Below are 16,011 nucleotides of genomic sequence, written 5' to 3'. Positions count from 1 at the left end.
TCAAGCTATATGTTACTCATTAAGCCAGTCAAGTTTGCCTTTTAGCTACATTAGCTACACTACGCTATGCTGTACTGCACCTCGGTTTATGGTAGCTTACTAAAAACTGATGGACATGGTCAATAGTACCTACACCAAACAGCATAAACTGTAGGGCATTGATGTTATACTGCTAAAACAAACCTTTGCTATAGCCATTTATTGCATTTATTGTTATTTTAGGTGACATTTTAGGAGAGTTGCTTGATTATTACCTCAGGTTGTTTGGCTAATGCTGTTAGCGCAATAGGTTTTATGTTGTGATCGAAAACTTTTGTCACGCTTTGGTCAATAGCCTAGTTGCTAACACCATATAACATCACTGTTAAGTTTATGCTCATTGTCTTTGTCTAACCATTTATTGCATTTTTAGAAGACATAGTGTGTGTTTGATTATTACTTCAGGATGTTGGCTAATGCTGTTAACGTAATGGGCTATAGCCTATGTTAATGTGATCAAAAACTGTGATATAGCATTTTGTTATGCTTTGGTCAATAGTTGCTAAAACACCACAACATCAACATGCTTCTTGTCTGTCTCCAGCCATTTATTGCATTTTTAGAAGACATAAAGGGAGAGTGTGTTTGGTTTGACTAATCCTGTTAGCATAATACATTCTGAAATAGAATTTTGCTTTGCTCAATAGTTCTAGTAACACCAAACAGCAAACGTTTGGCATTGATTTTCTTGTCTGTTTCTGCTAAAACATACCCTATAACCATTTATTGCATTTTTAGAAGACATGTAAAGAGAGAGTGTGTTTGATTATTACCTAATGGCTAATGCTGTTAGCACAATACTTTGTCAGTAAAAAGTGATATAGCATTTTGTCAAACTTTGCTCAGTAGTTGCTTCACCAAACACTATCAATGCCAATAGTTTGTTTCTTGTCTGTTTCCGCTAAAACAAACGGTTGCTATAATAGGCATTTGCAATTTTTGGAGAGTGTGTTTGATTATTACCACAAATGTTTGGCTAATGCTGTTAGCGCAAATTGCAATACAATTGTGACAGCTGTGATGTATCATTTTGTCTTACTTTTCTCAATAACCAACAACAAACCGTATAAACTCTTGGCATTGATATGTCTCTTTCTTTTCAGCTAAAACAAACCATTGCTATAGCCATTTATTGCTTTTTTTTTTTGAGTGCATTTTATTGCCTCAGGCTGTTTGGCTAATGCTGTTAGCACAATACATTGTTACAGAAAACTGCAATTGCACTTTGTCATGCTAAATTGCTAATTGTTGGAAAAAGAAGCCTGTTACCGCTAAATCTAATTTGCTTTGAAAAAGTTAACTTACTGTATACTGAAAACTGTAGTTACTGTATAGGTTTATAACATTTCTTCTACTGATCAACACTGATCCTGTAAGCTACACTTTTAATGAAGCTTCATGGAGTTTGTTTACAAATAACTAATTAGCAGTGTTAGCATAGATCTCAAATGCGGAATAGGATCAAATCCAAACACTGTTGCCTTTCTGTGATTTTATAGCCTTAGATGTATTAGTTGTGAATTTGGCTATATTGGAAAATCAGCTAACCTCCAGTCTGAGTGGGATGATTGATTCAGTGTAGACATGAATGACTAGTGTTGTTATTTTTCGTTAAGGACCACTGAGTAATAACGAATGTATTTCAGGACTGTGGTTCACAATTTGTGGCCTAATTCATTCTTTGTTCATGTTCCTATCGAGCATTGAATCGCAACGATTAGCTCAGGGTGGCTCTCTCATGGGTGAAGAGCATTTAACCCGGCGAGGTAACTGCTAGTTGTCGGTACTGCTGTTTTAAAAACTTGCCCCTGGCTCTTTTGAAGAATATTTATTCATTTAATTAAGCGTATTGACATAATACAAGAAAATGAGTGCGTATACTTGGTATTAGGAGGCAGCCTTCATTTCTTTTTAATGATGCTACAGCTAATCATGTTTCAAAATCTAATAATAAGAAAAACAGTTCAGTTTGTGGCCACAAGAATACTCTAACAACAAGTTTAATGACACTCGCTAATATGTTTAAGCTAGTTGTCTTAATGTTAGCCATCAGGTAGACCCTTTTTTAATTTAATTTTATTTACCACAACATTACGAAGTCATGGTATCTCCTCAGTCATGCTTTAGGTTGCTTTATATGCAGGTTAGTGTCTTGGGTTAAAGGAAGTTCACAGGAAGTGGGACGGTAGGATAAGGTGATATTCTGAAACACCTCCTTCATCTGTATTGGACGTAGTATGTGTGTGGTGGTGTGTATGCGTCACATTTGATACGGCTGGGGCCAATTACTTGTCTTGTGGCTAAACCTGGACCATGTCTGATTACCTCCTAATCTCATACACACACATCAGCAGCAGTGAGACACCTAAGCTTACACACACACCCACACACACCTTCTCCCTCTCTCTGTGGTCATTTTATCTTTCTAACACTGTTCTAAATCCTGTGGAATAAATGTAATGAGGAGCTTTAGTTTTTTTTTTTTTTTATAAGGAGATTGAGAACGTTAATCTCTGTTATGTATGGTTTACTTAGATATAGTTTGGGGACAAACTAATACGTCCTTAATTGGAAGAACTAATTCTAAATAATAGACATGAAATTAATTAAATGTAATTAAATATGTAAATGTATCATCATATCAATCATATAATGTCATATATCATGTCATATTATCATGCTATATCATACCATATCATATATCATATCATATCATATATCATATCATCTCAGCAAATTTTGCAACCAAAAAAATCTGAAATATGCAACCAAAAGTCAAGAAATTTAGATATGAACCACATTCTCGCCTGATAATCAGAGACCAAATTATCTGAGCCATGAAGACAAAGATCTCCATTCAATCTCAGCAACAAAAACCTTCCCAGTATCCAATGGAGTTTAATTGCAGTCCAGTAGGTGAGGTTGCACCAAGCTCACGGCAGGTTTGTTCTGCAGTCGTCAGCAGTGCTCCACTGTCAGGCCTCCATACAATTACCATCCATTGTAGTGGTCTTAAAACTGCGCAGTTGGATATCCAACCCCTGCTTAATAATACACAAAAGCCAGTGCCCGTTCTCCCCGCATATCTCTTTCACACAACATAACAAGCCGCGGTTAATGAATGCAACAATGCAGGTTTATGATGCATCGAGCAGGGCTTGTCAGCCAGACAGCGAGATTTGTTCCATTTTATGCAGTGCTTAATCATTTTAAACCAGAGGCCGTGGAGATGCTTGACTGGATGCGGAACAACGGCTGTACGGCAGTTCAGATTCGGTTCATGGCGCACAGACTGCAGGATGGCTACGGTGCTGTTTTTATGAGCACTCAGACATGATTCAATTTTCACCACCTAAATATATGCATAATTATGTAGGTGGACTTATTAGATTGAAATCTGAAGGATCGTTCACACTGGTAGCCATTTTCAGTGACAAGGCGACTGGAAGTCAATCATTTTCAGGGAGAGTTGGCAAGTTGCAGTGACAGTTGGCAATGCAACAAAGTTGAGTTCAGCTTAATGCAAACGTGCATCATAAACATACATTTAAAGGTACTGTAATCGTTCTCAATCCTTTCCGCTAGTCTTAGCCAATAAATTAGACCGGTATATAAGCGCAGCCTCCCTCAAGAAGTTATAAACCCCTTATATTTTGGATAAATAATTTTACATTTATTATATATATATATATATATCCAGGAGAGTGATGTTTTGAGAGTGATGTTTTAATGTAATTTTTCTTTTCTTTTTTAAGAATTGTATATATTAAATAATTAAATTTTTACATTACATTAAAACATCACTCTCACCATCAGTGATTAAAATACAAGTAGCGCGTTATTTCGATAGTCCACTTTAGACATTCTACGAATTCTAATGCAACTACATGTCAACTACCAGTCATTAGAGTATTAGTAGACTGTCTGAACTGCTTAATATCTGCTAAAGGCCCTGATATACTTCAAACGAAGTCATTTCGAACAAAATCCGGCCAAAGCGATGTTCGTTTGGAGTTCATTTTGGTAGTTCGAAACAGTTAGCCAAAGTGAACTTTCCAGAAAAGAAAAACACCTTTGAACTACCATTGGTCGGTGGTGATTTCATAATAGGTAGGTGTGGCTCTGAGGCTCCACCTTCGTTGACGTGGAAATCTTCTCTGGTTCATTTCTTCTGTTCAGTCCGTCGAGGTTCGACGTCTGCGAGTAAAAACGTGAATACACTGGAGAGCTGCTTTAAAGTATAGAAACTGAAAGCTGTAATTCTAAATTCATTTTTTTCATGTTTAAAACTGAGGGCCCTATTTTAACGATTTGAAACGCAAGTATCAAGCACGAAACGCAAGTAACTTTGTGGGTGGGTCTTGGGCGCTGTTGCTATTATACCGGCGGGATAAATGACTCTTGCGCCCGACGCAAATCTAAAATGGGTTGGTCTAAAGTAGGTTCATTATTTATAGGTGTGGTTTGGGCGTAACGTGGAATAAACCAATCAGAGCGACATCTCACATTCCCTTTAAGAGCAGACGCGCTTTTTCCATGGCGGATTTATATTATAACGGCGGATTTGCCAGGCGCGCGCCAGGAGCGGTTCACAGCCGAGGAGACCGACGTTCTCGTCAGGGCCGTAAAACACAGAGAAGTGACATTGGGGATGGAGAAACACACCCAAATTAGCTTCAGTTAAACAGGCGTATGATAATTTGGGTAAATGTGTAAGCTAGATTTATGCCTATTTTTTCACATCTTCATGGACACAACAATGATTTCCCTCATGTGTTAATATTTTTCCTTGTAATAATGTATGGTTTTCTAAAAATGAGAACTGCGTCTGTGTGTAGATGAGATAAGCAAAGTGTATGCGCGTTGTGCACACGCTACATTGGTTATGGCCAAGCATGCGCCCTTAAAATAGCCTATGAATAACATGCACAACGCGCCACTGACTTTAGACTAGGTTTTTCCTGGTCAGTGGCGGAAGTGTTTTCTAAACCTGCAAAATACGTTTGCGCCGGAACACGCCTCCTCTTTGCGCTGAACCACCCCCGGGAGCGCAAAGGCATTTGTTAGTTTACCGACATGCGTCTGTGGAGGGAAAAGTCCGCTGTGCGCGAGTGCAAAATAGGAATGATACATGCGTCGGTGTACAAAGTCAATTGCGCTGGGTGCAAGATAGGGCCCTGAAAGTTGGTTGCTTTTAACTATCTATTGTATAAAGTCCTATATAAATAAGCGTGACATGACTTTACTAGAGTGCCGAATTGTAGCCCAGACAACAACATGGCACCAGATGTGGGCCGGATCTGGGCCGACACTATGTTGCTGTCTGTGAGAGCTGGTGCAAATATCCTCATCGCTATGATTTGATGCTTTCTCAGCTGCTGTTTTCTCACAGCTGTCATTTTTTTTTGTGTTCGCTAACAGCAGACCTCTTGTCACATTTTTCAAAACTTCTTTTCACCCCGAAGCGAAGAACGGAAAATAATTTCTCCGTGAGTATATCGGGGCCTTAACACTTTATTTTGATGGTCCCCCAACAGTCATTCTTCTGACTATAAGTAACTTTGCAAGTACATGTCAACTTATTCTGCTAAACCTAACCCTATCGCTAACCTAACATTCTAGTAATACTCTAATGAGAGTTAATCAACATATATTTGCAAAATGTACTTTGTCTAAACAGGAATATCAAAATTAAGTGTACAAACATGCATCCAGTATATCAAAACTGTCACTAGCACATCATTTACGATTATTAGTGTCCGTCCAGTATTAGTGTCTCTTTTGCATTCCTTCTATCCACATCTCTTTATCGCAGGTCAAAGCAAATTATTATTTTTATAGAGGCAATCTGCCTCTATGACTGTTTTAGTTACCAAGCAACATGGCGATCCAAGTTGGTGTATTTCGCTTAAATTAGATGCCGCTGATGAGACTTAATGAGATGAATGGCTGTAATGGAAAGCTTGAGCATTACATTCTTGTTTCATTCTACAAAGCAGTCATTACAACAGTGACCCATGGTGGAGTCTATTAAAACCAAGCAGTCAAGTTCAGGCGCAGTGTGTGTGTTTGCAGACCGCATAATCCTTGTTTTCTGGTCTCCCTGGTCTTTTCGTTTATCACTAGTGGGGTTTTGCCAGAATGCGTTTATGTCTGATTCATGACCGTTTCAGGATCTGGCCTTGTTAGGGTGTAATTTGGAATCCCTTGCAAAGTACAGAGTGAAAGGAAAAAAGAAAACAGAATTGCAGCTCCCAAAAGGCACAAATGAAGTGGCTGTATTTTAGAGATGGCGAGAGGTGGGTTAATCAGGAGGTCTCCGTAGGAACTCAAATCCTTTCTTTTTTTTTCTTTTTTTTTTTCACACCAGTAATGTTTTTCTTTTTCTTTTTCTGAGGCACATTTTTAAAAGCTACTTAAATGTCCTTTAACTAAGACTTAATCCTGGCTTAATCTAAACCCTGTCTGTGGAACCAGGCCATAATGTATTATATATGAGCTCTGTTGCACTTAGTTGGCACAACATAGTCTTTGTTTTTGTAAAACCAAGTTATTTGAGCTATGTTATCCACTTAGATTTTTAAAGCTCTATACTTTTGCTGAATGTAAAAATAACCGTCTCATTACTTTCTAATCTTATTTCTCCTAAGGTGTTAAAAAACAACAACATTTGAAACAATGCTGATGCTCATTGGGGTCAAATACATTTCATTATTTTATTATTAATTGACTTTGGCCTAGCACATTCCTATTTTAGTTTTCAAAGCCATTTTTCACTCTTATTTTGGCAGGTGCTTTTAAGATTTCTATGTTACAACCTCTTTTGCAAAGCTATATTACATTTTGACAAATTCACAAAACAACCTGAACCCAAATGTGCTGATCAAACTGTTAAGGCCAGATTGAAATGATCCGGAACCTTGCTAAAAATGTATTTCCACCATTTTTTTTTTTTTTAAACATTGTGATCCTTAGGAAGGAAATGCAGATGTAGGTGCGACACACACACCAGCAAAAGCATTAATAAGGTTTTGAAAACTTTTGAAAATCTTTTAAATGCTTTTGTTTTGTTTTGTTTTGTGTTTTGTTGTGCTTTTTTGACTTGTTTTTTTTATTTGTTGTGTTTGGTTTGGTTTTGTTGATTTTTTTGTTTTGTTTTTGTTTTGTGTTTTGTTGGTTTTGTTTGTTTTGTTTCGTTTAGGTTTTTTGTTTTGTTTTGTTGTTGTATTTGTTTGTTTTTTGTCAAGGAATACATCTATCCAATCTTTTTTGGTTTCTGAAGTTTGTGATCACCCAATAGGCATGTTTATTCATGTATAATTTGTATTATTGATGTATAATATAATTCTATTTATTGATTTATTGATATTTCAACAGATGTTTATCTATCTGACATGAGAAAGTTGGAAGTTCAACACTATAAATGTTTGCCTAGTTAAGGGGTTAGTTCAGCCAACAATGAAATTTCTGTCATTAATTACATTTACATTTACATTTATTCATTTAGCTGACGCTTTTATACAAAGCGACTTACAATTGCTATATATGTCAGAGGTCGCACGCCTCTGGAGCAACTAGGGGTTAAGTGTCTTGCTCAGGGACACATTGGTGTCTCACAGTGGATTCGAACCCGGGTCTCTCACACCAAAGGCATGTGTCTTATCCATTGCGCCACCACCACCCTCATGTTGTACCAAACCCATAAGACCTTCATTCATCTTCGGAACACAAATGAAGATATTTTTGATGAAATCCGAGAGCTTTTGTACACACCCACATAGACTGCAACGTTATTACCACTTTCTAGGCCCAGAAAGGAAGGGAAGACATCGTTAAATGTGACTACAGTGGTTCAACCTTAATGTTATGTAGCGATGAGAGTACGTTTTGTGCGCAAAAAACCCAAGAATAACGACTTTATTCAACAATTTCTTCTCTTCCGTATGATTCCCTGACACTGTACATGTGAGCAACATGACACACGCGTGTGATGCTGACGCAGGAGCTGGCTAATAATGAGCCGCTGTTCTGGCATAGAACCCAGAAGTGCTGCTCTGTGTTTACAAACATGATCAGCGTCAGAGACTGACATCTCTTCATTAATTACAGTTGGCACAAAATGCCACAGCTTGAGTTATTACCAAAACTTCCATTTCTGAACATATTTATCCTGTTTTACAAAATTTGCATTGGCTCCCAGTTAAAGCAGGGCTATGCAGTTTCGGGAATTTCTTCGCTGTATTCTCGCTTTTTGCTCGCAGGTTTCTCTATAGAGCTCCCCCTACAGCTTCGGAATAGATATTTGACAACACTGTCGAAAAACTCGTTGGCGACTCTCAGATACCAGAGGCTAGTAGATCAATGACATCAAAGCAGATGGGACATTCTTTAAAACGTCTTCTTCATTCGGGTTCTAACAGCGTGAGGGAGCGCAATAATGACAGAATTTTAGCAGATTTTTTTACCGTAAAGCAATTCTTTACATCGCGAGACCTGATATCACGCGATACTTCCTGACGCTGAGGCCAGCGCCCCGCCGGGCCAAAGTTGCAATGGTGGTTTTTTGGCTCACAGGCGCTTGGGGGGTGCGAGACGCCATTCAACCCGAAAAAAGTCATATAACTATTCCAAGGACTCCGAAGCTGTTCGGTTAAGGTAATAAAGTTACTTAGTTCACCTTTAAATTCCGTGTAAATTTTTACATTTTACTTTTAACTTACAAAGCACTTAACAACTTGGCTCCTTCATATCTTCTAGATCTTGTTCATACACATACTCCTTCCCGCATTTTAAGATCGACTTCTGCACTTACACTTGTTCTTCCACACACTCGAAGCTCAGAAAGCTCTCTGATTTCATCAAAAATATCTTCATTTGTGTTCCGAAGATGAACAAAGGTCATACAGGTTTGGAACAACATGAGGGGGAGTAATTAATGACAGAATTTTCATTTTTGGGTGTACTAACCCTTTAAGTCTTTTTGAACTGAAAGTTACAGTATGTTCAAGTTCTTTTCATCTCAGAAAACCAAAGAAATTTTTTATTTGGTCATGATATGACCTCTTTATATCAGTCAAAACTGCCCTGAGCTAAGGAAGAATAACTCCTGAGCAATCATGTTTTACATCTTTGAATCTGTTGAATATGTGGCCCTGTGCTTGTTTAGACCTTTATGCGCCTCGTTCTCTGTTCCTGCCTGTCAGTGAAAGAGCGGTTCTTGGGAGGGTAGGTGGCTGGAGCTGTGCCAGTCACGACTGGAAGGAGGAGAGAGGGAGCGATAGATAAGAGGAGGAAGGAAAGAGCAAGGCTCCTTACATTGCACTCCCTCCTGCTGATGCCAAGAAAATGGTGGGTTGACGCACACACCGCCTCACACAATGTGAGATAAGCATGCATGGATTCATTATAAAGCAACAAGACCACACACCCAGGGCAGGACTTAGGGGGCTGGGGTCCCTGGGCTTGAGTTTATGCCATACTTATGCTACAAACATCATCATGGGAGTAGCACAAATTACACAAAAATTAAAATATGCTTTGAGGTTCCTAGAACAATTAATATGCAACATGCCTATAGTCAAAGTTTAGTGGTAGGCTAATATTAAATAGTCATTATAATACAATATAATGCAGGATGTGCTCTCTCGGTTGAGAGAAGATTAAAACTCTAATAATAAAGAAATAAAAAACTGTATTTTTAAATTCATTGTCATAGCTATCTGTCCTCTTATGTCAGATTTTTTAATTTAGTCAACAAATTCAATCAGAATGCAAAGACACGGTGTATGGCTATTATGACCAAATAAAAGGAAGTCGGTATCAATAAAAAACATTTTTGGATTGACGCAGGCTGTTTAGACATGGCATGTATGGATTTACACAGCAAATTATAATTGCATAAATTGTGTTAAGAGATGTTTTAAATGTAATTTTTTTTTTTATGTAGAAATATGAAATGATTGAAAAAATGAAATAAGTCTACTTTTTAACTATGAAACTAACACCGCCAGTAGGTGGCGTCAAGTGTCCATCTTAATGAGGGAGTTGAATCCTTTATTCAACCGATTCGTTTAAAAATCCTAATTCGTTTAACATAGCAAACAACTGTATTTATGAATGCGTAGCCTAATTGAACAATTTACTCCTCTGATTCTGTCAAAAATGCAGATATTATCTGCGCAGCGGTTCTGCTGTTTGTTCTATTTTCTTTGACTGAGCAAAAACAGAATGTATCTATTAAAGTTACTCAGGAACTTTATTGAACTGTTGTATAAATGTCACATTTGCGATAGTGCAGATGTTCGGAAAAACCGCACTCTTGCTGGTGTGATAGCTCGTGTTATAAATATATTTTAAAATAACTCGTAGGCCTAAATGTTTTATTTTTATTAATTTTTTTATTTTGATGACATATGCCTATTCCTATATTGTGATGGCAGTGGAGAGAGCGCTCAAAACTCTCCAGAGCACATCATTTAGTGAAAAAATGTATAGAAATGATCATTCTCTGTAAAGTAATGAGACGTGAACATATGAGAATTTATCAAGATTTTTCTAAATGTGCGCTCTTTTGGACTAAAAGCCTAATTGAAGCTGATTAAAGCGGATGCGGATCAACACGTGTGTTATTCTTTGTGAAATAAAGATAAATATCAGGTTGTGCCGTTTGATTATGGCCTCGAAGCTCTCAGTCGGAGGATATTGATATTTTATCCTGTGCTCTCCTCTGTCTTTCAAAGAGAGGAGAGCCTTTTAAACTCCTCCGTGAGCGCTGAAAGACGCATTTGGCGCGTGTGCGCGCACGCTAAAGTCACTACTTTGGGCTGATTATAGCCCTTGCTCGCACATGGCCAGACAATGGAAATACAGATAATAATTTCTAGATATCTGGCATAACAAGTTAACCGAACTAAACAAACAAACGAAATAGGGTAAGGGAGCTACAGCCCAGTCAAGCCCAATGGTAAGTCTGGCCATGCACACACCGTTGTGTTGTGTTTAGCGACCGACTATTCCAGTTTTATTGACAGAATCTGTGGACTTCTATAGACCTTATGCGCCAGAGAAACGAGGGCACCGCCATCTTTAGAATATTGTCTTTTAACTTACGTTTTGCGGTCGCTCTGTATATTTCTATGGCATTGCTGTCCAGGAGTAATTAGCTTTTGAAGTGGATTTACTTAATGAAAAGTTAACGAAAGTTATCATGAGGACTGTAATGTTTAAAGCAGATGACAAAACAAATGTCAGTCGACCGGGAAGATTTTAAAATGAGCCGTTCATTAATAAACACGCAAAATCGCTGTGAAAATACAGACCGGAAGTCAAAAGACAAAGAGCGCAGCGCTGAAAAGGGTACATAAGGGCTACATAAGGCCTATAATATTTCCTACAATCATTTTGAATTTGTGGAATTCTGTAAAAAGGATTTCACTCAAATAGAACAGTGTTGTTTAAGTTTTAACATAGTTTTAGTAATATTTTGAAGTAGCTTTTATTTTTATATTTTTAGTTATGTTAATTTTTTTTTTTTTTTTTTTGCATTTTCCCTGTGCTTTCTTTTTAGTTTTGTTTTTAAATATTGCTATTTAGGTTTCATTTCTTTTTCAGTTTTAGTTTTAGTTTTTATTTAACAATTTTACTGCTTCAACTTAACTCTTTCCCCATCCCCGCCATTGACGGAAATTTCCGGCATTCCGTGATTTCACTGTTATACGGTGGGGGTGCACTATTACGCATCTTCTGAAAGAGGACTGAATCTTCTGATCAAAACACATGTGAAGATGAAGCAGAAACGAGCGATATCACATGTAAGCATATGCATGTGTAAAATAACGTGATCATCAACATTAAACAGCATACAAATCAAAACTGCCTAATGTTACAGAATGAAATGTCGACCCATGACGAGCTGTAGGACTGTGAAGCTTTGGGACGGTGTTGATGGCTCGATCTACTAGATCTATGTTTTGATCACCATTCTCAATCCGATCTGGATGTAGTCTTTGACAAAAACTTTTTGCTCAAAATGTTGCTTTTTTTAACGAAACTTACCCACATTCAAGTGTTGATAAAAAACAAAATGTATGAACAAATTTTGAGAAAATTATAACGCTGGCAGGGAAAGAGCTTGGCAACATTTCAGTTTAAGTAATATGTATATTTATTTTATTTCAGCTTTATTTCACTTAGCAGAAATGTGTTGCAGAAATGAGCAGAAATTGAAGAATATTAAACTTTGGGAAAAACGCAGCGCTCAACACTGTCACTTCTTATCCAGTTGTCCAATCACAGCAGAAAATGACAAATACCACACCGACCAACCGTCATATTCTGCTTGTATACTACGATAACAAAGACGAGAAGAAGCACATCTCTTTATCCAAAACTAGTGCCAGAGCAAGTGCGTTACATTGTGTGGACATTTTTATATTCAGAAACATGCTATTGGCGAAATCAGATACTAGTAACAGTTCCGCGGATTTTCCGTATCAGCACATACAGCGTCTCAACTGATTAAAAAATGCTGTGCCGCCACAGCAAGGCGTTTTCAGCCGGCCCTGGAAGTCTAATAAGTATAAGACGAGGCTGAAAGTAACGTGTTTACTGAATGTTTTCTTCTAGAAAACACCCAAAATCGTACACAATTCCTGTTGAGGAAGCAGTCCTGCATTAGCAGAGAAAATGTTCCCTTGTCGAAGCCTGAAAGTGGATGAAGGCCCGTGTGCTAACGATCCGTCGCTGTGTCATTCCTGCTCCCTTTGTTCCTGCCTCACTTTTATTTCTTTCAACCTTCCCCTTTTTCAGTCTGCAGCTTCTCGGCAGTGTACTTCTCCCTCTCTTGCCTTCTCTCTGAGACCCAAGAGATTTGGGAGCTTTTGATCAGATTTGTTAGAGGCCTTTCCTGTCGTTCTCTCACTTTTCCCGCCCTCTCTTTCTCTCTGATACCACAGATACTTCTTGCTCCTCGCATTATTTCTTCTTTCCCCATCTTTGCCCATCCACCCTTCTGGTCTTGCTTTTTTATTTTATTTCCTGCAACCCATTTCGCCAAATACACTGATGAAATTATTACATGCATTGTTTCAAGAGCGTCTCTCTTTTTTTCCCCCGAGGAGTGGAGAGAGGATGAATTTGCTTTGTGCTCTTTTTTCATGACAGCCGATTTTTCATATATAAAATTATCGTTTATAATGGCCAGCCAGTAACTACAGATAATAAAGATTGCCATCACTAACCAATTGGAATCTCGTTGTGATGAATCCAATCTACTTCTAGAAATTATCAAAAAGAATAGTAATAAAAAAAATAGTTTTTTCCCCCACCTATGCGTTTCTTTTGAAAGACCTGCCAACAGTGAGTGAATTTACAACTCATAAATATTACTCGTCATCAGCCATGAAACTATTAATTTTCATTAAAACATATTTCATTTTTTGACATTATGTATATATATGTGCGTGTGTTTGTTTGGATAGTTCGGGGGTTAAGGTGTCATTGCTATGGGGTTGCTAATGTATTTTTGATTGGTTGTTATCTAAGTGTATTGCTTAAAGGTACAATATTTCTGTTGTTTTGATTGGTTTGTTCCAAGCCCATCCCCTCTTCAATCCATTCAGTTTAATTGGTTGCTTACTGTATGATGTCATTGGTAGGGTGTTGAGGCCATTAAAACATTTGCAATTATTTTTGCTTACCTCTTTTCATGCTCCTTTTTCTTCCTCATACTCTACGTTCACACCTTATGTTCGTAACTCCAATCCCTAGTATCCTTGGCGTCTTCCAGCCCTTGTTCTCTTGGCTTCTGTCATCCTCTCTTTCTCTCTCTGTCCCTCGCTCTCGCTCGCTGCCCTTTTGAAGTGTAAATCTCTTCAGCAGGACTCCTGGCTAATGAAGCTGCTGTCTTGCTGTAATTAGAAGCATCTTGGATTCCCTTGATGCGACTGTTGTGTGGAGAGAGAAGAGAATACATCACAGAAACAAAAAGACAGATACACTGATACTCAGAATTGGCTACAGTCTGAAATATGGTGTGGGAATACTAATGAGTCACATAAACGAAACCGCCAATAGTCAATAATTGCCATTTTTCACCAGAAAGGTGGGCTGAATACTCAATATGGAGATGGATGGAAGGTGGCTATTATCTTAAATGAGACTTTCATCAGAAGCGTTGAAATGCATGAACGCCTTTGCTTCTATAATGGTTAAAATCACACCTACGGACGTACAAAGAGAGCGAAAGAATAACATTGAAATACGGTCTGTGCTTTGATGTTGTATAACCTGGCCCATTTTTCTGTTAATAAGAAATTGAATTCTCCTAAAATATCAGAGTAGTCATAGTTTAGTACAATAATGTGGAATTTCAGAACTGTAAAAATGTACCAGTTCAGTCAGAATACACTTTAAGCGTTCATTTTATGGTTCAACCTAAAATCCATCCATCCGATTCGTTAGCAATGTTATTTTAGTATTATTTATATAATAATAATATTTTTTAATTACCTTTTTATTTTTATTTCATTTTTGTTTTGGTAATTTTATGTGCTTTTGCAATTTTTTTTATTTTTTTTTATTTTTTTATTCCAGTTAGTTGCCAATTAAGGCAACATTTCTCATTTTCACTTAAGCTTTAAGTTATCTCCGAATCTCTTCTGCAATGACGAGGATAAGTAACTGAGAATAATTTTTTTTATCTTCTATCCCTTTAAGAGAGATCACTGACTTGACTGCCTTTGGTTTCGCACACAGTAAATGTATCACTGTAATTACACGGAAAATCGACATGCTTTTTATCTAGACGCATGCACACTAATAATGTACGTGTTTGTAATAAATATGCATGACGAATAGAAAAATCGAGCCGACACAACACAAGCCTTCCAAAGGTTCTCTCCAAGGAGAAGAAACTTTGTGAAAAAATAAATAATAATAGTGTGAGAAAAGCTTCTTGTCCCACAGAGGAAAGGACAGACAGTGAAAATGAATCAATGTAGTTAGAATTCAGAATGTTGTTTCCCATTAAGACATAATCCCACTGCTGTCGATGCCAGATCGGGTGTTGTCTTTGCAGTCGAATGCTTGGATAGAGATCAAACGAATTCAAGGAGAGACGTGCCCAAAGCTTCCTGAATATAATGTCCTTGCGAAGGAACACAAACCCAAAATAATGTTACTGGGGTCAGTCAAAAAAACTCTTTTTACATTGAAAAAATGACGCACTTCAGCTTTAAAGAAGGTCAAAATGTATATATATAAATAAAATGTATGCATAGCAGCATATTGACTTCAAGCAAATCAAACATGACTTCAGACATTTTTAAAATTGTATTTTGATAAGCACAAGTAATGCAAACATGCACTGTCACCACTGAATGACAATAACCGCTGCAGACGCTCTATTGTTGGCTGTGGGTTCCTCTGTTATGGCTCTATGACTGATGTCTTAATAATGTTTTATGAATAAGGCACAGGCCTACAGGTGGCCCACAGATGACAGGGGAGTCATAACGTGTTTTCTTTCATGATCAACACGAGGACTCTGGGATTGGCCGGGTGACAAATTACATTTTCACTTTAATTTATGGCCAATAGGGTAAAAAAACAAAAAAACATGGAGGAGAATAGAATAAAGGATTGTGATTTGAGTAAAGGAATGTATTTCGGCATACGTTCCCTGTGTTAATGTTTAATATTTAATATTAATGAACAGATTGACTGTTTAGACTCGTGGTGCGTTTGTGGATAAACGTGTTACAGGAACAGATCACCCAAAAAATGAAAATTCACTAATTATTACTCACTAATAGTATTTCCCTCCAATAGGCTGTTAATCGATGCAACTGAATAATTGAGTCAGAGGAATGAATATGAAATTTTGTGTAATTGTAAAGATGAATGATTTTGCTGAAATAATTTTTTAAAAAGTGTAATTGCAAATAATACATAAATACATACATACATAATTGT

At 37.5% G+C, this 16,011-nt stretch overlaps 1 protein-coding gene across 4 annotated transcripts in view; it reads left to right on the top strand.

Moving 5' to 3' along the window:
* elfn2a (extracellular leucine-rich repeat and fibronectin type III domain containing 2a) overlaps positions 1-16,011 on the top strand; it is a 115,331-nt gene that overhangs the window by 59,948 nt on the left and 39,372 nt on the right. For 3 of the 4 annotated variants that reach the window (XR_014197651.1, XR_014197652.1, XM_082138213.1), the window contains exon 1: positions 8,239-9,387. The exons of the other annotated variant lie outside the window; for it this stretch is intronic. The gene's annotated coding sequence lies outside the window, so the exon portion shown is untranslated. Of the gene's footprint in view, positions 1-8,238; positions 9,388-16,011 lie in introns of those variants that run through there. 4 annotated transcript variants of the gene reach the window in all.

Source organism: Leuciscus leuciscus (assembly GCF_965113295.1).
Source record: "Leuciscus leuciscus genome assembly, chromosome: 15".
NCBI lineage: Eukaryota > Metazoa > Chordata > Actinopteri > Cypriniformes > Leuciscidae > Leuciscus > Leuciscus leuciscus.
Note: the sequence above shows the minus strand (reverse complement) of the source record. Positions and strands in the feature narration are given on the sequence as shown.